Source organism: Chrysemys picta, chromosome 18 (assembly GCF_011386835.1).
Source record: "Chrysemys picta bellii isolate R12L10 chromosome 18, ASM1138683v2, whole genome shotgun sequence".
NCBI classification, from domain to species: domain Eukaryota; kingdom Metazoa; phylum Chordata; order Testudines; family Emydidae; genus Chrysemys; species Chrysemys picta.
The window spans coordinates 10,470,494-10,492,163 of record NC_088808.1 but is presented as its reverse complement, the minus strand read 5'-3'; the positions used below and the strand labels follow the sequence as shown (position 1 = coordinate 10,492,163).

The window sequence follows — 21,670 nt, the reverse complement described above, 5'->3', positions numbered from 1 at the left end:
TCATCTTCAAAGCACTTCGCAAACACTGGTCCTCGCCCCTCTCCTAAAATAGGCATGTATCAACATTCCCCATTTCTCAGAAGGAGGGGGAAACTGAGGCACAGTTTGGTAACTTGTCCTAGGCTGCAGCGGGCATTGGTGTCAGTGCCACAGTTGGAACTCTGCAGCTCCTGACTCTCCGATGACCGGGCTGTGTGATTGCGTACACGTCCCTCAGCCAGCCTGGCAATCTCGCTTTGTTGGTCAGATGATGTAGCATTAAAGTGAAGTACTAGAGAAACCCATGTGTGTAGGAAGTTCGTGGCGTTATGACTTCCCATACATTTTACTTTATTTTCTCCCCTGTTGAATCCTCCTCTAAAAATTAACAGTCTGAAACCTTCTATTTCCAACGAGTGTAAGAGTTTTCACTACTGCATGCGCTGATGCGCAAACTTTTAGCTGTACGTCTGTGCCCGTCCAGCACAACTGGTGCCGGCAGTGTGGACAGGGATTGTAGGTCTTTACCGTCGTTGAGGCTTGTACAACATGACGGTAGACAACCCTGAATGCCTGAATCTCACCTACACTACAGCTTCTGCTTTGGCGGCCACTTAGACTGGGAGCTCTGGGGCAGGGATGACCTTTCTCTTCTGTGTTGGTACAGGGCCTAGCACAGTGGAGTGCTGGTCCGTGAGTGGGGCTCGGAGGTGCTATTGGACCAAAAATAATAAATAGTAATAACAACTCTGGAGCTGCGTGGATGGCGGATTATGGCTGCAAGTGCGATGGCTGTAGACAGATCTGTTAGGATTGCAGCTTGACAGATGGACAGTAGCATCCCACCTCAATTGGGTGTTAGCAGAGATGCTTTAATTAGGCCAGGCTGTATTCTGTAATTTCTAAAGGGGGTGTGGGGGGGTGGTAAGAAGTGTACACACCTCTCTCTGCATTGAGGGAGGGGCGAATTTCATAATATATCTTTAAGGCCCGGCTTGACAAAGCCCTGGCTGGGATGATTTAGTTGGGGATTGGTCCTGCTTTGAGCAGGGGGATGGACTAGATGACCTCCTGAGGTCCCTTCCAACCCTGATCTTCTATGATTCTCTGAGTCTGCACTCCAAGGGAGGTGGGCATCTGAGTGCTGGAGCAAGTCCCCTAAGCTGAGTCTTCCCAGAGCTGATCTGTAGCTGGGAGTGGCCCTGGGTGTGTTAGAGGGGGTTTTAAGAGCCTGGCACGGCAAGACAGGTTACAGGGGGCCCAGGCTGGCAGAACCAGGTAGACTCAGTGGTATCTCAGCGCATCAGGTGGCTTCCCAAGGGGTCCAACCCATCACACTGACGTCCACAGCTGTTCTGATCTCTTGTGTGGGAAGTGCCGAGAGAACTACGCACAGGCAAGTATCTCTGTTGAGGCTGATGATTCTAGTGGCACGTAGCTACCGTGGGAGGTCAAAAGAGGGCCAGCGTGAGGCGGTCTCTCGGGGGCTGTAACTCAGAACGATCCCAACAGCACTGCAGAAAGAGCTGCCCCCCTGGAATCTAGGGTGACCAGATATCTCAATTTTATAGGGTCAGTCCTGATTTTTTGGGCTTTTTCTTATATAGGTACCTATTACCCCCCCACCTCCTGTCCTGATTTTTCACACTTGCTATCTGGTCATCCTACTTGAATTTGACCCAGAATTCAATGGGGAGCCAGACCAGAGAATGGGACGCTGGGGCAATATATTCTCATCAGCCTGTGTTGTAGCTCTTTTAAGGTGGCTACTTTTGTCCAGAACGTAGGGACAGAGAGGTACAGTAACCAAGCCTGACGGTCACCCGTGTGTGGATTGCTGTGTCTGAATCGCACAGTCTTTTCGCCTTCCATCAATTAAAAAAAGGGCCTTTTTGGCAGTCGGAGCCAGCTATTGGGGGTATCCAGAAGCAGGGAGGGGTCCAGGTGAGCCCAGGATTCAGCACAGCCGTAGTGATCTCTGGGCAGGCTTTGCCGGTGCAGGTTGAGGATACAGATGGGACAAGTTATCTTCTATTAAGTTCTGTGACTACTCCCTGGGGAGAGGATGAGAGAGAGAATGAACCATGCGTGACAGATGTTAGTGATGTCACTTAATGCACCATGGGAAGGTGCTCAGATGCTACAACCATCCGGGAGGTGTAAAAATCTATATAGAATAGAACAGACTGACTCTTTAGTTCTGCTCTTAACCTAAGATAAAACACACTCTGCCAGACCATGGTTTGGAGGAATTGAACTTGGGGAGACAATCCAGCTTGGCTGCTTTGCTCCTGCATGCCCCCTGTTAGGTGTGGGCTTTCGAGGCAGTTATTTGGATGAAGATCTGATAAACTGCGCAATTGGTGGATTTGTTTCTCCCGCACAGGAGGGAAAGCGCTTTGCCCAGAGTGCTGCGGCTAATGCACATTTGATTGCCTGCGTTTTTAAAGCCTGTCTCTCCGAAACAGTAACGCCCACCTCTGCTTATCGAAATGTCATTATACAACATTTAATATCATTAACCTGCAGCACATAGTAAAATGCATCCAAATAAACAAAAGCAAAGTGCATTTGTTTTACCTGCTAGCAATATTTATTGCAGGAGTAGATCAGAATGCTGCACAAGTCCCCCTCTCAAGGGGAGTGGGAATAGCTTTTTCCTTTCCTAGAGCCCTCGTTCTCGAAGATAGCAGACTTCGATTCAGCATAGAAATGCTTGCAAACTCCATTCAGGCGTGAGGTCGCTTTTAATACTCTAGGAAGCTCAATTTGCAAATGAGCCTTTAAGGTGGCAATGCCTGGGAGTCAAGACTCCGGGGTTCTAGTTCTGTTGCTGACTTACCCTATGGCCGTGGGCAAAATCACTGAGGGCCTGATGGTCAGAGATGCTGGGTCATCAAAGTCAAGCAGAGATGTGGGTGCTCAGAGCTTTGAAAATCAGGGCCCTGGAGTCCCGGGCGTGGGGCCGGGAGCCAAGTCCTGGGGCTGGCAGCCGGGACCCTGGTGCAGGGCCGGGAGCCAAGTCCTGGGGCCGGCAGCTGGGCCCCTGGGTGCGGGGCCAACAGCTGGGACGCCAGGCCAGCAGCCAGGCGTGGGACCAGCAGCTGGGACCCTGCTGCAGCACCCCCAACTTCCTACTTCCTGTGCCTATGCTATTGTGCTCCAATGAGCATGTAGATACCCCAGTGCCCATTTACAGCACCTGAGCAGGCCATTTCAGCTCCCTCCGTTGAATGCACATGCCAGACATCGGGCCTACAATGTTAACAAAAGGCTTCCCCAGTCCTTCCCTTTGTGACAGAATCTTCGTGTGCTGTGCCTGCATTTGCATTTTTATTCTTTAACATTCTCTTCTTTGTTTTGCTTTTTTATACATTATTTAGGGTTGTATGGGTTGGGCGAGACAGAAATAACTGAATTTTCAATAGTCTTCAGAGCAGAACAGTAAACAAGATTTAGGGCAGAATATTAAACTCCACGAGGGTTTCAGGAATTGGTGATAAAATAGGTTTTACGTTGGCTGGTAAATTTCCCTTCTGTATGGCTTCTAATAGCCCATCTGCGTTGCCAAAGATGCCTGTCTATTAGTCTTGGGTTGTGTAAGCAAATGTTACCGACCGTTCAGTTTAAATTAATAATTTTTTTTTGTTTCAATTACCCGTGTCCATACCTTACTCCATGAAGTGGCCTTAGGCTGTAAGAGCGGAGCTGAGGGGAAGCTAAAACTAAAAGGGGTACGGGGAACCCCACTCAGAAATTACGTTGCTTTCCAAGTACTTTAACCAGAGGTATCTGTGGATTTGGATTGATCCTGTGATCGAGCTACTGTGAAAATGACCTTGCCTAAGACAAGGCAGCTGAGGGAAAACCCGGGCAGATATTCAGAGCGATGTGTAGATACAGCCTTGTCTTTCCCATTTGGCCTTCCTGAACCACATGGCTCCATCCTCGGCTGTCACTTTGAAATCGAGTGCCCCAGCGCTCTGTTGTCAGGATATCGCTGGAGCAGCCCTATCTTGTGCTCTTGGCTCTCCTCAAACTCCCACTGATGTAATGGGGCTTTCGACCTCTCAGGTGCTGTAAGATTTGGCCCATGATCCGTGCAATTTAGTTTAGTCCCATTAACTAAAGTGGGAGTGGCAGGCGCTCAGCTCCTCTGACAACCAGGCCAAGAAATGCCCTTAGCAGGAGATATTTCATATCAAAGTATATGTGCTACTTTCCTTTTACAGCCACTCTAGACTCATGCCAGTAAGAGGTTTAGCTCGCCTGCCCCCACTGTTACATTCATCTGTTCTTTACTAAACAACAGCCTGTATTTGCCAGGCACTCCTGGTCTGAACCAAAACGCCTGGCACCTGGATTGCCAAGGAAAATCTTGGTGCATTAGGCCCAGATCCTCAGAATTATTTAGGCACCTAACTCCCCCTGATTTCATGGATCTAGGCCAGGGTGGGCAAACTTTTTGGCCCGAGGGCCACATCTGGGTATGGAAATTGTATGGTGGGCCATGAATGTTCATGCAATTGGGGGTTGGGGTCAGGAGGGGGTGAGGGCTCTGGCTCAGGGTGCGGGGGCTGGGGATAAGGGGTTGGGGGTGCAGGAAGGTGCTCCCGGCTGGGACCAAGGAGTTCAGAGGGCGGGAGGGGGATCAGGGCTGGGGCAGGGGGTTGAGGCACGGGAGGGGGTCAGCGGTACAGGTGCTTACCTCAAGCAGCTTCCAGAAGCAGTGGCATGTCCCCCCTCCAGCTCCTATGCGGAGGCGCAGCCAGGCAGCTCTGTGTGCTGCCCTGTCAGCAGGTACCGCCCCTGCAGCTCCCATTGGCCACGGTTCTCAGCCACTGGCAACTGCAGGGGCTGCACTTGGGGTGGGGGCAGCGTGCGGAACCCCCTGTCTGCCCCTACACGTAGGAGCCGGAATGGGGACGTGCTGCCGCTTCCAGGAGCCGCACGGAGTGGGGCAAGCCCACGACCCCACTCCCCGACGGGTGCTTGAGGGCTGGATTAAAAGGTCTGGAGGGCCGGATGCAGCCCTCGGGCCGTAGTTTGTCCACCCCGGTCCAGGCCTTAGGGTATAAAACCAGCTGCCTTTTCCCCGTTCTGCCTTTCCTGCATCACCTCTCTACCCATCAGCCCGGTCCCCAACCCACCTTGTAGCAGGCAGTCAGGTCTCGGAAGGCACCACTAGGCTGGAGTGATGCTATCCCAGCTTTCCAGTGGGTAGTTTAACATCCAAGGAAGATGGCACTCGGAGTTCCCGCAATGCAGCTTTTTAACAATGTATCTGCCGGGACTTGTCCCCAGGCTGCAAACGGTGACATGACTAAAGCTGCCCCAAATGACTCTTCTGAGCGTCAGTCCCGAGCAGGAACAGCCATGGTGGAGGGTGACTCAGATGAAGCTCAGGAGTTTGCTATTCCTCTTACTTTCTCACCTGTGGCCTGGCACTTGACAGGTGTTGTGTGCAGTCAGCGCCAAGTGATTGATTGGGAGAGAAGGGGTTTGACGAATGCTGGGCGCCCAGGAGCTCAGACCCATGGGTGTGCTGCCTTCAACCTGGCAGGGCCTTGTGGCAGCGCAGTGATGGAAGCGCCCCTGTCGTTAGGCATCCAGGCACACCACACCAGGCAGCCACCAGCTGTTAGGATCAATGGCACTTTCCTGGAGGAGGAGCATTTCCCCCCGCTGCTTTGTGTTCATTTGATTAGGGAGGGGGGTCGTGTTTGCCCATCTCGAGGAGGATTCTGGCTGCATGCAACATCCAGCCCGATGGAGAAACCTCTGCCAGGCTTGGGATATTATTTAGAAGAAATGCCTATTTCACAAACCGTAGGTGGGCTGAGCGGAGGGAGCCGTAGGGCCAAGTTCCCCATAGAATGCTTTGCTGGTGCATTGCAGCTAAGCAAGCAGGAAACCAGCCCCCACTGGTGCTACCTGAACTGCTGAAGTTGGAACCTGGTGCAAACAAACGCAGGCTTGATGCATGGAATGACAGTTGGCAGCAAGCACATCTGAGTGATAAAGTTAATGAAATTACAGGTTCTGACCTGATATAGGGCTCTGCTGTGGATAGATAAACAGCAGGGCAAAGATGAGATGTTTATTTTTCCCAGGCAGCAGACTTTAATCTGGACACATCATACACTTCTATTAACATGATAAGTAGTATGCAACCTCATTTTTTATTAAAAAAAAAAAATGCCCCACAGCCCCACTGCAAACCTAAAGTAAACTAAATTAGAGCTGCAGTAGGAGTAGAACTGACCTGGTGACACGGCTGAGAACCCAGATGAATTTAGACAGAAGAAAATCCTGCATATACTGCTCATGGGAGAGAAATATGAACAGGGTTTATTTTTTTAAAGCAGAGTATCCGTTGGGAGATTTCATTAGCCAAGTAGATCGTTTTTGGATAATGAAGTGCGTTGGCGGGATGGGATGTGGGACTCGGGGGAAACTGTGTGTTGGTGGGATGGGGTCTTTTCTGCATTCATCAGGATAGCCGGTTGGGATCATTACCTCTGTACTTGGCATTGTAAGTTTCGGAGGTGTGGCATGACTACAATCTTTGGGTTCTGTGCTTTCTTTAGGGGTTTGGTGTGATGAGGCCATGGTGCATTTTGAGCAGTAGGCATTTTTATTCCCCTCCAAATTCGAATCTTCTTCAAATTGTGCTTGTGGCATTGGGTTTCTTCCCCACCCACTCCACCTCTTGGTCAGCGGCGTATTATCTTCTAGGCCAACAAGGCCTAGGGCGGCAAATTTATACAGTAATAGCAGCATTTTTGTAATTGCGGCATCAGTGACGCCGTGATTCTACCAATCATAGCGCGTATTGAAACCACCAATGACGGCGCGATGTCATTTAATAAACTTATTCGTGACAATCCTAAACGTTAATAAAAAACTAAAACCAGTTCATATGGGGCTGTGGGCGGCAATTATTTCAGGGCCTAGGGGCGGCAAAATCGTTAATCCACCACTGGTCTTGGTCTTTCAATTCCTTTCCTTTGCCAGCTCTCTGTGACCAGTCTCCATCCTGAACTGTAACTCATCTGTCCAAGTAGAGGAGGTGCCAATACTGCTTGTGATATCTGCACTTTCTGCCCTCTCGTATCTCCTCTAACATGATGGCCAGAAGCACTCTTCCAATGGGAATTCCTAATTTAGTTGTTGTTCGCTTTTAATACCTTTATCTCTTATCTCTACCAATAGCATCCTCTCCTACAACAGCCTGAACATTTGATTTCTTTGTTGCTGTTACATTGTCTAGCCAGGTGATAACCAACAAATGTTTCTGCTCTTAGTGTGACTGGACGAGATTTGTAGCAAAGGGTTTTGAGTCCAATCCGTCACTGGGAGCAGGATCGGACCCTACGCTGTGGCAAAGAAGCTGCATCAGTTACCAAGGTATGGGGGGAAAAGTGAGTTTGATTTAACATTAAATTGAACTGCAAAGCAAAAGTGAGAATGGAGTGAGCCACAAGTTTCTGGGCCAAACCCCGTCTGAAGAAGGCTGGGTCTGGGGGGCAATCGGCACAGAAATAAGATATTAACTAACTTTGAAAACGTCCTCTGTGAAATCTCCTTGGTACTTGCTGGTTCACTGAAGAGATCCCAGAATGCAACGTCACCAGTGCTCAGATATTATGGTGATGGGCTCTGCATAAAAACCTAACCAGGATGGAACAGAAGAATGAAAACATATCAGGATTGTCACTGTAACCTGCCAACTGTTTCCTACTCAGCGCTGGCAGAGGTGCTCTTTGCAGTCCTGGATTCTTCACCTCTCCAACATGAGAAGCCAGTGGTTCAGAAAGGAGTGAAGTCTTTGCCTGAACAGGTTCTTCCAAGGACCAAGGGAGCCAGAGTTGCTGCATGATCAATATTCAGGTGAAATTAACGGGTGTTTAGGAATAGCAGCCCGGAGAGCAAAAAACAGTCATCTTCTGTTTTTTCAGTAGCAGCCAAACATCTTGGCTCGTGTCTCCAGTAATTTTCAGGCCTGCCTTCCTGCCCACTTCACGGGCTCCAGAATGTGTGTATTGCCTGCAAGCCCAAAGCACAGAGATGAGTTATTAACAGAGCTCCAGGTGATTGATGCAGTAAGTGTATCAGGACTGTCATCTTGCACTGACAGCAGGGGTCTGGAACTCAGCTGTTCTGGGTCTGGGTTTGCTTCTGACCCACTGTTGCACCTTGAAACATCTGTGTTTACTTAGTTCCCTTGTGGAGGGGGGATAACGCTTGTCTCCCTGCAGCGGTGCTGTGTGGCTTAACTGTTTGTAAAGTAGGTTGCGTTTCTACTCAGGGAAGGGAAGTAACATGTGGCACAGGGCAGCAGGGTTGGGTCAGTGATTAATGCTGGGCTGGAAGGTGGGGAATTTGGGTTCAAGTCTCTGCTCTGCTACAGATTTCCTGTGTGACGTTGGGCAAATCACTGAGTCTCTCTGGGCCTCAGTTTCTCATCTGTGCAATGGGGATAACAGCACTGCCTGCCTCCCAGGGGTGTTGTGAGGAGGAATACATTAACAGCTGTGATGTGATCAGATATGAGGGGAAGGGGCCCATATAGAGTAGATAGATAAGCAAAAGCTTCTTGTATGCACCTGTGAACAAAAATGTAAGAGGCTAATACTCAGACTTAGCTCTTTTCATCAGCAGATCTCAAAGCGCTTTACAAAGGAGGTCAGTATCATTATCCCCATTTTACAGATGAGGAAACTGAGGTACAGAGAGGAAGTGACTTGCCCTAGGTCAGTGGCCAAGCTGAGACTAGAACCCAGGTTTTCAGAATCCCACTCCAGTGCACAATCCACTAGTCTGTATGTTGTGGTGCTAAAATGCACTCTCACGGGTGCAATGGGGCATGATCCCAGCAGTATGCAGAGTTCACTGGCAGGCCAACAACTCGGGAGCTCTGCAGAGAGAGGCTAGGGAGCTGTGGGGTAGGAACAGGTTTTCTCTGAGTGCAGCCTGGTCCTGGCTCGGCCTCTCTGCTGAGTGCGAGAGTGTAGAAATGAATCGTAATGGAGAGGTAGGGGGGCAAAATATTAATCAGAGGCATTTTGATCCTAAAAAGAACAAAAAGAAAATGCTGGTTCCAATATTTGCTTGGCTTCATGGGTACATGCTAAGAGGGAGCAGAGCATCAGTTTGGTATCTGCTGTATCTTGGGCCTCCACCCTACTCTAGCAGTTACCAAAAAGGCCCATGACCCAATTTATATTTGATCCAGTCCCTGCAAACATCTCCTGTATTTTATAAACACTGTTTAAAGACACAGTCAAAATGCCCCCACGGATGGGGATTAGAATATTCTAAGTAGGTCTTTGATTCCTGCTTAAAACATCCCATTGCAAATTTCAACCTAGAAAAAAAAAAGGCTTCTGCGAGATGAGAACTAGGCCCAGTTCATCAAAGCATTAAAGCTTGTGCTTAGCTCCATCTCTATTCAGCGAAGCACCTGTGTGCTTCACCCAAATGAGTGGGAGTTAAGCCTGGGCTGAAGTGCTTTTCTGAATAGGGATGTTCTGTTCAATCAGGGGTATTAATTGCAGGGGTTATAATGGTTGTGGTGTCAGGCCCTTTGTTGCTTGAACTGAATGTTGGGGGGTTTGTTTGTTTTTTGGGGGAGGTGGTTTTTTGTTTTAACTTGCTGAAGAGAACTTCCGCTTTCCAAATCCCTCCACTTGGTCCTAATTAATACATCGGTTGCCTCTCTGGCTGGAATGGACAACCCCTGTGCTGGGCTTTTGAGTTTCTTCTGATCAGCCCTTTAGTGAACTCGATTGCATCGGTCTCCAGTTTGGGTCACCCTGGGGACTTGGGGCGCGGCTTATGTTTTGTTCCGGAGGGAGGATTGAGTTCATCAAGCAAAACAAATGGAATTGGGTGGAACGAGGCTTTTTTTTGCCCCCTTAACAAGCCAAGCAGGAGGAGAGGCGTCTCGGTAGGCGTGCAGCGAGGAGGCAGGGGGAAGCCTTGGGGATCCTGCGGGCTAGTAGTGCTGCAGGGTGGCATTGGCTTCTTCTCCCGGCGATCCGTTCATCACAGGGGAACGGGTGCAGGCTGCCGGGAGAGCGAGGAGGGGAGAAGAAGGTGGATTGCTGCTGATCACTTGGAGGTCACAGAAGGGTAAAGGACCATTGTAATGTGTTCCCCTTCTAGGCAGAACAGCTAGCAAACATCGCTTCGTGAGCAGCAATTCAGGCGTCCTTTGCTTGATCAGTGTAAAGGGAACGTTCTGCCCCCTCCCTCCACCCCAATACCTTAACAGGACCTACAACAACTGTGGGTACATTGGCTGTGTTTTTTGAGTTTGGTAGGTGAGCTCCTGGGACGGAGGCATTGGCTATTTCCATTAGCAGTGGGCACAGCTATTCTCTATTGGCTTTTACCAGCCAGAAGGACCATGGCTCTGTTTCACTAGTCAGCAATATATATTTTTCAGGGTTTCTTGAGTGTCAGCATATTGGCATTCTTACAAAGGGTTGCATTGGCTTAACTGTATCAATTAAAAATACCAGACCTTTCCCTGGTGTAGTAACAAGCATGTAGACCAGGCCTAAGCCTGGTTCAAACAGATATGAGTGTCCACGCACAAAGACGCACTGGTTGAGCAAAACTGGTATAAAATTCCGCCTTCAGTTCTATTAGGAAGCTTTGGGAGTAGGCTGAAGAGACATCAGACTGGTTTCTAAAGTGCATGCAGCTTCCTATGAGGTGTGAGCAGTAAAGCGAGGTGAAAACGTCCTTACAAAACTCCTCAGCCCCGGAGTGTCTCTTGATTTCAGGTCTTGTAACAAATTAAAAACTCCAAGAGCCCTGGGAAGGCTGGAAGTTTTTTGTGCCAGGGACTGTTACTGACTGTAGCACCTAGACCTGATTGTGCCTGTAATTGCTACCGCAGGGTAAATGATTCCAAGCAACTGCTTTGCGAGTCAGGCGGACCGAGGCTGGTCTGGTTTCACCGTGGCACGGGGGTATGTCCGCCTTCCAGTGGGCGGAGTGACGCCTAGCTCGAGGAGACATCCTGCTAGAGCTGGCATGCTAAAAGTAGAGTGTAGCCGCGGTGGGACAGGAGCTGGGAGGGGCTAGCCGAGCTGAGTATGTATGAGACGCTCGGATTGTACTCGGTGTGGTTTGCTCCTCACGCCGCTGCAGCTAGCGCACCAGCTCGCTCAGAGCTAGCGCGGGTACGTCTCCCCGGGCTGAGATTCGAAGTGCAGGCGTCCCCTCAACGCCAGTCGCGAGGTCTCATTCATTGCGTCCGAAGAGAAGGTTCCGTGTATAAACTGAAGCGGCGTAACCTTCTTGCCAATGGAATCAGCAGTTCGTTTAACTCGGGGTCTGTGGTGGTGGTGGGGGGTCATGTCAGACCCTGGCTGCTGGTTGGGAGGCCGTGGTGGTTTCGTGTGAGATAACAATGAATTCCCTTGGTGTCTGAAATGCTTTTCATCCAAGCCAAATCAGAACTACATGGATGATAAGCTGTGAAATGTTGGCTATCCAAAGAAAACAAGCCGTCAGGAACTATATAAATATAAATCCCAGGCTGGCATTGTTTATCGCTTTGTACATAACTATGAATGTTTGATAAAGCATTTACATTATTTATGGCCCCGTCGCTGCTGCTAGCTAGGTCGTAGGTGGAGTGTTGACCAGGATTGGCGTAGAGATGTTCTTTCCCTGACGCAAAGAAAGGCAGCTGTTTATTCCCACAGGGTATTTTCTGTCCCCCTTTGGATACATCTACATTACATTTGGGAGCAAGCCCAGAAACTTACATTGCAGGGGTTCATGCTAGGATGCTAAAAATAGCTATGGAGATGTTGTGCCTTGGAGTGGAGTTCAGGCACTTCAACCTGGGGGGTGAGCAAGGATGGGTCCTTTTCACTCTCTAAGTGCTTCTCTTAGGGGGTCAAGTTGCCAGGAATTCAAACACCCCCCCCACCCCCCCCCACCCCCGTGGTCTGCCCCTGGCTTCAGAAGCAGTCTTGTGAGCATCCTTTCTTAGGGGGAAAGTTATGGTGAAGGGAGTGGCCATGCCAATTCCAGCAGTATCTGCTTTGCTCCCTTTCCTTCTCCTCCTCCTGTCAGTCACATTTCACTTGGGTGTAGGACTGGTTCTGCGCCCGTCTTGTCAGTTAACTCGTAAGGATGATGGATCGAGGACAAGCGCCTGCGTTGATGATGTTAGATCTATCGGCAGCTTTTGATAGCATTTATCCTGAGGCAGCGACCTACGTGAAGGACCTGCGAGGGCGGAGAGCATTGCTAAAACTTGACTCCATTCACCAGGGCAGCGACTCATCCTTATAGGGTACCACAGGGTTCAAGTCTGATGCCCCTCTTGCTCTGTGTATTAGGTTGTAAGGCATTGCGAGATGCAGTGTGGCTGACTCTGCTTAGATCTGGCTTCTTCTGGTAAACCTGGAGACAGTGGCTTCCTTCCTCTCACAGCCTGAGAAAGAGACCTGGGTGAAAGCTAGATCAGCATAGCTGTGTCCACCCTGAGAGGTGCAGCTATGGCCCAGTGTAGACTGCGTTAGCTACTGCCTCTTGGGGTGGTGGATTAATTACAGCAATGGGAGAACATAGCCTGGGTCTGGTTGCTCGACCCAGCTGTTTGCAAGCAGGGGGAAGCCGCTTGAGGAATTCCCAGGGTCTGTAACATCACTGTGAGTGAGTGTAACCACAGCCTGTCGAGGTCGTGTCCGATCTTGGCTTCTTCTGGGTTCCCAGGCTGTAGTGGTAGGCAGAAATGCTTTCACTGGCCAGGAGACAATGCTTCCTGCTGAGATGGGGTCCTCGCCAGGGCAGTCTCGAGCATGCAAGTGACAGAGCTGCCATCCTGTAACATATCTTTACAGTCCGCTCACCTGACAAACCACTCTGATGCTTCAGTTAGTACAGAATAGATCTCCCTGCTTTTCCACCCACAACAGACAAGGGATGAGAATGCATTACTCCTGCTCCACATGTTCTTACAACCACTTGCCCACTGCATCTGATAAACTTAGAAATATAAACACTTATTGTTCCATCTTCCTGCCAATACAGGATTGTTCCCCGTTGTATGTTTACTCGTGTTTCCCCAGTGGGGTTTTAAACATACAGAACAATTTGGCTTCTGTTACTTCCTATGGGAGAGTGTTCTTCCACTGTGGGAACTGAATAGATCTCAGCATCAAGGGAAGATTTCTCCTGACAGTCAGCCTCTCTTTTCCATGCTTTAATATTGAAGGTACGTGCCAACTTGCACTCTAGGAGGAATGTGATCTCCAGACCTATCCAAAGCAAGAATCCCACCTCTGAATACGCAAGTCACCTCTCCTTAGGTCACCAAGCCACCTATTTCCTGTACCTAAACCGTCCTTCCACACGGTGCCCCACGTACACTGTTGAGATGGAAGCTCTTTGTCTGATTGTTAATTGCTTTTACTAAGATGTTTTGCAATGCTCTTTATGAAGCTTTACTTTGTGTAACTTATGTGAAGAATTTTGTTGTGTGTTTGTACAGCATCTAACATAGGGGGTCTGGGATGAAGGCTCCTGGGTTTTACGGCAACGCATACAATAATACTTTGCATTGCATTTCTTTGAGATAATGCCATTCCTTTTTGACACACAGGCTTGCTTGAGTTCATCCATTCTCAGCTGCCTCCTCAACGTGTGGCACAGGCTTCCACAGGGCAGATGCACAGGGGCTGGCATTTGTTTGCCAGCTGGGCAAGGAAAAATGAAAAACTGAAGAGCAAGCTTGTTGACAAAAAGGACAAACTCCTAGGGAGCCCCTGTGCCTGCTCATCCTGGCTTGACTATCACCCCAGGGGGAGCCATGCCAGGCTCTCTGGAGCAGAAAGCAGGGTGGTGGCAGCATTGCAAATGTTTTGCAGCACTGCTGGGGAGAAAGGTGAAGGAGCCCGAGAGGGGATGAGCATGTGGGAGGTGTCCTGGGGGGTGGAGAGGGAGGGATGCTGAGGTCAGGCTGCATTACAGTGGGTGGCGGATAGACGTTCTCACTTCGTGAACTGTCTGTTAACCACATCAAAACCGATTAGGTGCATGTTCACTCTGTGGATTTAGGCCAAGCGGCAGGAACCAAATGGCTGTGATCAAGCTGCTGATTCATATTAATAGATTGTAAAGCTAGAGGGACCATTATGATCACTGAGTCCGGCCTCCTGCGTAACACGGTTTGGAGACAGTGATGACTGGTCAAGGCCTGGTAGCAGCCCCAAAGGTCTCTCCGCAAGACAAGGATCTGTCGTCTCCCCCCCCACGCATCCACCTTCTGTAGCAGGGCAGAGACGGGGCATGTGCCCCTCGGTGGGGGAAATGCACTCCCTGGGCTGTGGCAGAAAGAAGCATCACTCATGGCTATCAAAGCAGACAGGCTGATCCTTCCGGAGTGACAAGCATCTGAGCTCCAGCCCAGGTGTTTGCAACTGCAGCCACCTTCCGTCTGGCATAGGCCTGCTTTAGGTTTGCATTCTTGTCCCCAACCAGTTTGTTTGCTCTCCTGGCATCTCCTGGGGTGAATGGGCACCATGGGCAGCATCTGCCAGAGGGCTGCAGACAGCTGCCTAGATCAGCACCATGGTGGGATTCCACAGAACAGAGATGCAGGCTTTCGAGCTCTGCCATGGTCTGACTCCGGCAACGTGATGCCTTTCCAGAGCCGTCCTGTTGGCTCTCCTTGGACAGTGCTGAGATGGGGATCTGGTAGATGGACTTCTCCCCTCTGAGTCAGTCCCTCGCATGGGGCGAAGGACCTCTGGGCTGCCGCTGCTACTGCAGGAGCTGCCCTCCCTGAGCTCCCTTCCCCTTCTCTCCTTCGGGCCCTTCCTTTCCATTTTGCACCCCTTCCCTGGAGTCATCCTTTCATGACTTCCAACAGCTGCGTGCAGGGAGGCGGCTGACAATGAGACTCCACTCCACCTTAGGGGCCCCCAGATATGTTAAAAAAGACCCTGAGCTAAAGATAGCGCCAGAGGTCTGGATAAGCTCTAGGAAGGACGGCTGGTTCCCTGGGTTGGAGAGGTTCTGCACTGGCACAGAGCAGGCTCTGGTATGGCCGGCCCAACCCTTTCCTCAGCCAGCACTGGTCAATTGAAAGAGCACGTTCCCTCACCTCCCGAGGATGCTAAAAGTCTCTAGTGCTGGCCACCTCGTGCCCTAGGGGATCAAGAGCGGGTTCTGCAGGGGCAGAGGTGGGACTTTTCTCCCTGTCTCCGAAGTGCCTAGGGGCCCTCATTCCCCACATGCGTTTTAAGAAGATGTTCTCCGTTTCAAGCGCTGTCATTAATAACCTTTGCTGGCTGCCCAGAAGGGGTGGGGCGGAGGCAGCTCCACTGTTCTCACTTGGAGATTATTGATCTCTCTCTCCCCGCTCCACGGAACATTAGGCCGGGATTTTGCCATGTGCCCATTAGCGCCAAATAAGGAAGCTTCCTCCAGAGTGTTTTTATTTAACTTTTCAATTATTTTATAACTTGAGGAGCGCTGGCGGCTGCTGAGGGACGGCGCCGTTAGCCGTCCCGGCTCTCTGCTCCTGCTATCTGGCTGCGCATGCTAAAAGGTGCTCTAACAAGATTTGTGTGGGCTTCCTCATGGCCGTACCAGCCAAGGGGACTGATGCTGTGAGCTTCCTCATGGGAGTGCCCTCTCAGTGCTAGTGAGGGTGCCAGCTAAGGGGTGAGCTTCCTTGCCACAGTGCCCCATGGGTGCCAGCGGTGGGAGGGAAGGGCAGGGTGACAGAGTGCCCTGTAGGTGGTGGTGGGGAAGGACAAGGCAGGGCTGCCCAGAGGGGGGGCAAGTGGGGCAATTTGCCCCGGGCCCTACAGGGGCCCCCATGAGAATATAGTATTCTGTAGTATTGCAAAAAAATTTTTATGGAAGGGGCCCCCGAAATTGCTTTGCCCTAGGCCCCCTGAATCCTCTGGGCAGCCCCGGGGCAAGGGAGCTTCCCCATCACAGTGCCATGTGGGGGGAGTTTCCTCACTGCCGGACATGGGAGGGGCTGGGCCAAGGCGCATCCCAGACCGGGGATACAGCTGCATATCCCAGGGGAACCTGGCTAGGTCCTGACATCATGGCCAAAGAAGCGAATTGACTGCTTGCTTGCTTTCAATGGTGTTCGCGGTGCATAGGTTTGAGGGAGGGGATGCTGGACAACAGCTCTCAAGTGTTTGATCTTTCCCTACGTATTTATAATTATACAGCATTATCTTAATTACCGTGAGGAGAGAAAGGGAGGGGGAAGGAACACACTGAAAGTGCGCGCGGGGGGGGGGGGGGGGGGAATAATGGCCGTTGCCCATCGGTGGGGCTGTGATTGTGGCCGTAATTGCAAATGGTGCTATTAATACAACACTTATTCATTCACTACAATGAAAGAAAAAAAGTAGGGGAAAGGGAAACACTTTGCAATTACCCCGTTCCAAATGAAATTAACATTCTGTGGCATTTTCCAGTCAATGGTTAGTTTGCACACATGAGTGGAGACAATTAGCTGAGCGCCGTGACTGGAGAGAGGATGAAGACGGGTCAGGGCGCACGGTAACCGAGGGGCGGGCGGCTCTTCCGGCTGTCCTTCCACACTCCCCGGCGGCTGCTGGGCTCCCTCCTCCCTTCCCCCTGCAATAGTCTCTTGTGGTCACCCGTGCCTAGGTCTCCGGGGCCATGCTGGGCTGTCAGATTGGCAGCTGGAGTGAGAATGGCTTCTGATCATTTCTACTGCCTGCCCCAGCCCGGGTTGGGGGCCCCATGGGGAGGAGGAGGATGGGGCTTCACACGGGGGGGCGGAAATATGGAAAGGATAAAATCGGTAAAGAGAACTGGAGAGCCAGGCTTTGCCATCCAGAACCAAACGCTCCAGGCGTGGCTCATGAAGCCAGGTTCAGCTGGATTCTCTGGTCCGGGCCTGGGTTAGTTGGGCTACTCCTACCCAGAGCGGCTCCCTGAATCAGACTGTAGCCCTGAGCTGCCCTGGTTCAGAGCTGGAGAGATCAGATGTCCCTTTGGACTCTGCTGAAACTGCTGGGGGAAGAGATGAGCTATAAGGGTTTGCACTGATTGAAGTTAAATGTTGATTTGCACCTGGTGTGTGTTGGTTTAGCTGTAATTTAGGTACAAGCTAAACCCCTATCAGGCAAGTTCAAACCCATGTAAAGGTATGTTTGCACTGGAGCTGGAAGGTGTCATTTCCAGCTTGAGGAGACACCTGCACTAGCTTTGATTGAACTAGTGCACTAAAAATACACAGGTGGCCACAGCAGCCCAGGTACGTAGTTAGGGTCTCAGATGAGATTGTACGCAGGGGGGCTAGAGGATTGTGCTTATGGTGGCTAGTCCATCTTGCTGCTCATGCGGCTGCAGCTGTACATCTATTTCTAGCATGCTATCTTGATCAGAGCTAGCACAGGTATGTCTACTCAGGCTGGAAACTACACCAAACTGCTTCAGGGTAGATTGTCCACTGGGTGTGTCCACATGGAGCCTTGCACTGGGTCCGTTCAACCAGTCTCAATGGGCATTTCCAGCCAGTCCGCAGCACCTAGGAACTGTGCGTGGCTGCTTGCACAATCCTGCTCAAACCAAAGCCCAGCCCTGAAAATTCTCTGGGCCTTGCCTGCTGCATACCTCTGGACAGTGAGTGTCGAGGGGCCACCGGCTCCCGCTCAAGCTTCTGAACGTATTGGCCCCCTACCTGCCTTGCATTCATCTCCTGCAGCACTTAGATGCGGAGTGCAAAAGTTACATCCATATCTGACTATGGCACTTATCGACTCCCCCTCGTATCTGAGCATCTCACAATCTTCTGTGTACTTCTCCTCCCCAACACCGCTGTGGGGCAGGGTGGTGCTATGACCCCTCTTGTATAGAAGGGGAGCTGGGGCACGGAGAGCCCCAGTGACTTGGCCAAAGTCACACGGGAAAGTCTGTAGCAGAGCTGGAAAGATCCTGCATCTGAGTTCCAGGTTAGTGCCCTAACCAGTGGGCCACCCTCCCCTCTTAAATCAATAAAGCCGACTCTGCCCCTCCTCTTTCGGAAGCTTTCCCATCATTTCAAGCACTGGTGAGGCCTGATGTATTATCCCAGCAGGCCACAGGCGCTCGGTGCCCTGAGGGACTGTGGAGCAGTGCGGGAGAACTGCAGTGGCTGGAGACTACAGCATCATCTAGCGCTGAGGTTTGGGAAGTCCCAAGCAGCTGATTGCCTAGGTGAGCCCTGGGCCACCTGTATTACGTAGGTATCCAGTACAGCGTGAGCACTGCCCACATTCTGCTTCGAACCCCTGCCCCCCTCCACCCATTGTCTAAATACCTGGCCCTGCGCACCCAGATCCTCTGTGGCGTAGCTAGGAGAGGAAAACCGGGTGGGCTCTGGCTTTTGGATAGGCAGGCAATGACAGGAGGGTCACCTCCCCGCCACAGATGGAGATTACGGTTTTGTGGGACCCTGGGCAAGTGGGAGTCCCATCCCACCCCTTCTGCCTGCAGTCTTCTCTTCCCCCCCACCCCCTGTGCTCCTGCCAGGGAAATGGGGTTGGGGTGCAGGGGCTTGTCCTGCTCCGCCCGCCGCTCCTGCTGGGGAGCAGGGTCAGGGTGTGATTTGGATGCTATGTGGGTGGGCAGTGGCCCACCTGTGGCTACGCCCCTGGCCCAGAGGTGGCCATCAGGGAGCTCCCATGCACATGACAGCTCAAGGTCACCCAGCGAGTCTGTATCCGAACCAGGAATAGGTCCCGTGACCCAGTCCCCAACACCTGTAGTTCTCAACCATTTTTTTGGTCCATAGTCCGTCCACCAAAATGGCAAAGGAAAAAAAAATCACGATGTGACCCATATATCCCACAATCCTTGGTGACTGCAAAGGATTGTGGGATTTGGGTTATGGTATCAGTCTTCAGCTATTTTGTGGGTTTCAGATCAAAAACGATGGGTCTGGGATGGCTGTCATCTTTCTGGGTGAGGGGAGACTCCAACCCCCCCTTTCCCCCCCACCACCTCGCCTGTACAGTGCTCGGCACTGCCCCGAGGGGCTGCAAAGCCAGCTGCACACCCCTTTGCAATGCTACTCCCCCAGCCTGAGAGCTGGGCACCGGGAACAGCAGCGCTTGGGCTGAGTGGCGGACGGAGGAGGGTGGAGTTGGGGCCGTGCGGGGCTAGAAGCAAGCTGCTGTCTCCTTTTCATGCTTTGGCTGCTGCTGCGTCCAAGTGACCCAAGCATTTTACTGCCGTCAGCCAGTGGGTGGAATCTGCTAAAGGCATTTGAAGAGACCCATGTGTGGGCCACACACCCCACTTAGAGAACTGCTGCCCTAGACAGTGCTTCCATTACAAACAAACCAACAGGGCCAGCGTCCTTCCCAGGCATGGATGGCTTAGACTACTTGATCTGTTGGCTCCTCCTTAGAGGTTTTTAAGGCCCGGCTTGACAAAGCCCTGACTGGGATGATTTAGTTGGGGATTGGTCCTGCTTTGAGCAGGGGGTTGGACTAGATGACCTCCTGAGGTCCCTTCCAACCCTGATATTCTATAATTCTATGCTAGTCTATGGATCCCCACCCCACCCCGCCGCCACAGAGTTCCTGTCTGCGTTACTCCCCTAATTCGGGGGGGGGCGTGGGAAACGTTCCAGCTGAGGCTGCCAGCCCTGGAGCTGACAGGAGGGGTTGGATATCAGTCTCTCTGAGCATCTCCCTTTTGGCACAGCCATCGCCTGCACCGAGCTTTATTAAAAAGCAACTGAGACTTTTTCAGATTTGTTAAACTACTGAAAAAGCGTGATGGTATCAAGGTTTCTTTTCTCCTGCCCGGTCCTAGATAAGGCCTGTGCTGGCTCCGAGCCCAGAACAATGAGGGGGGTGGAGAGCGGGCTCGAGAAGCAACCGTCTTATGAATTTATGAAGGAGGAAAATATATTTGTTCAGCTTCCCACAAAGGAGACCGCATCTTGAACGAAGGGTCTCTCCCTCCCCCCCAAACAAACAAAGACATTGACCATGAAAATAAGGTAGATAGATATGTTTTAATGAGATGCATCCATTTTCTATTATAACACCAAACAAACTGTGTGTGTGGTGTGTGTGTGTGGGGAGGGTACATTTAAAAAGAAGAGTTGCAAATGCAGTAGAGGGTTTTTAGAAGGGTATATTGGAGCCATGGGGCTGTTGTAACAGAACTGGAGGGGAATGACTATATAATTTACATTGAAGAATTTCTCCAAGCTGGATGGATTCGCTCTGTCTCCTGGTTATTTTATGTGACTCCGGTAGATAGGCTGAAGTGCTGGGAGTAGGAGAAGAGCGAGGAATACAGACCACGATCATGCCTTTTTTATAATCTCAACCGATTGGCCGATCTAGGAAGTGACTGGAGACCGTATCTACTTCCCCAGGCTATCACTCTCACATGCGGTGCTACAACACATGGTCAGTTTTGCTTGGTTTTGTTTTGGGGATTTTCTTTTCTTTTCTTTTTTTTATGATTGCTTTGCCGCATTGTGCATTCAGCAGCATCATTGCGTGCTTTGGAATCTGCTCATCCATGTGTGCAAGAAAGCAATTGAAAATGGCACTGAAGAATTGCGAGAGACTTTTACCAGAACGTTGCTGAGATTTTGGTACTTTCTTGCTGAAGACAGGAGCAACATAAAGATGTCCAGCATTTAAATCACATCCAGCATAAAGTGGTTGGAGAAAGGAGACCGGGGGTTGGGGCTCCTGGATTCTGTTGTTTGTTCTGCCACTAGCTTACTGGGTGACCATACCCCCCTGTGCTTCATTTTCCCCTTCTGAAAAATGGGGATAAAGGATTTCCTTGAGTGAACCGAGTATTATGCATATTAATTAGTGGATGTTTGTAAGATCTCTGGTTCTTGCTCTTTGCTTGGCAGGGCGCCTGCTGCATTTAGAGGTGGGACTTGTGCAAATCAGTCCACATTCAGCCTTTCAGGACCAATACCAAACATGGTTGATGCTTGAGAAAACAGCCTCTAATTAATAACTAATAATTAGTCAGAAATGGACATTTCTACCCTCTGGGAAATTCCAACATTTCAAATGTTATTTTTGTCCCAAATCAGAACTGTGACACTGGCAGACCAGGTGCCAACTCATGCCAAGGCCTCTACGCTTGGCCATGACCAAGTTTAGCTTGAAACTAGATGAAGGTTTCTAGCCATCGCAGGAGCGAAGTTCTGGAACAGCCTTCTGAGGGGAGCAGTGGAGTCAAAAAAACAAAGTCACTTCAAGACTGAGTTTGATAAGTTTATGGAGGGGATGGTAGGATGAGACTGCCTACGGCATGCAGCCGATCTGCGACTGCTAGCAGCAAATATCTACAGTAGCCGGCGAGAAGATACTAGATGGGGAGGACTTTGAGTTACTACAGCAAATTCTTTTCCAGGTGTTTGACTGGTGAGTCTTGCCCACATGGTCATGGTCTAACTGATCGCCAGATTTGGGGTTTGGAAGAAATTTCCCCCGGGTCAGATTGGCAGAGTTCCTGTGGGTTTTTCATCTTCCTCTGCAGCCATGGGGCCACTTGCAGGTTTAAACTAGTGGAAAGGGTGGATTCTCTGTAACTTGTAGTCTTTAAATCACAATTTGAAGACTTCAGTCACTCAGCCAGAGGTCAGGGGTCTATTACAGGAGCGGGTGGGGGAGGTTCTGTGGCC

The 21,670-nt window shown here is 50.7% G+C and overlaps 1 protein-coding gene across 3 annotated transcripts in view; it reads left to right on the top strand.

Annotated features, from left to right (window-relative positions):
• ASTN2 (astrotactin 2) overlaps positions 1–21,670 on the top strand; it is a 631,841-nt gene that overhangs the window by 154,234 nt on the left and 455,937 nt on the right. The gene's annotated exons all lie outside the window — the stretch shown is intronic.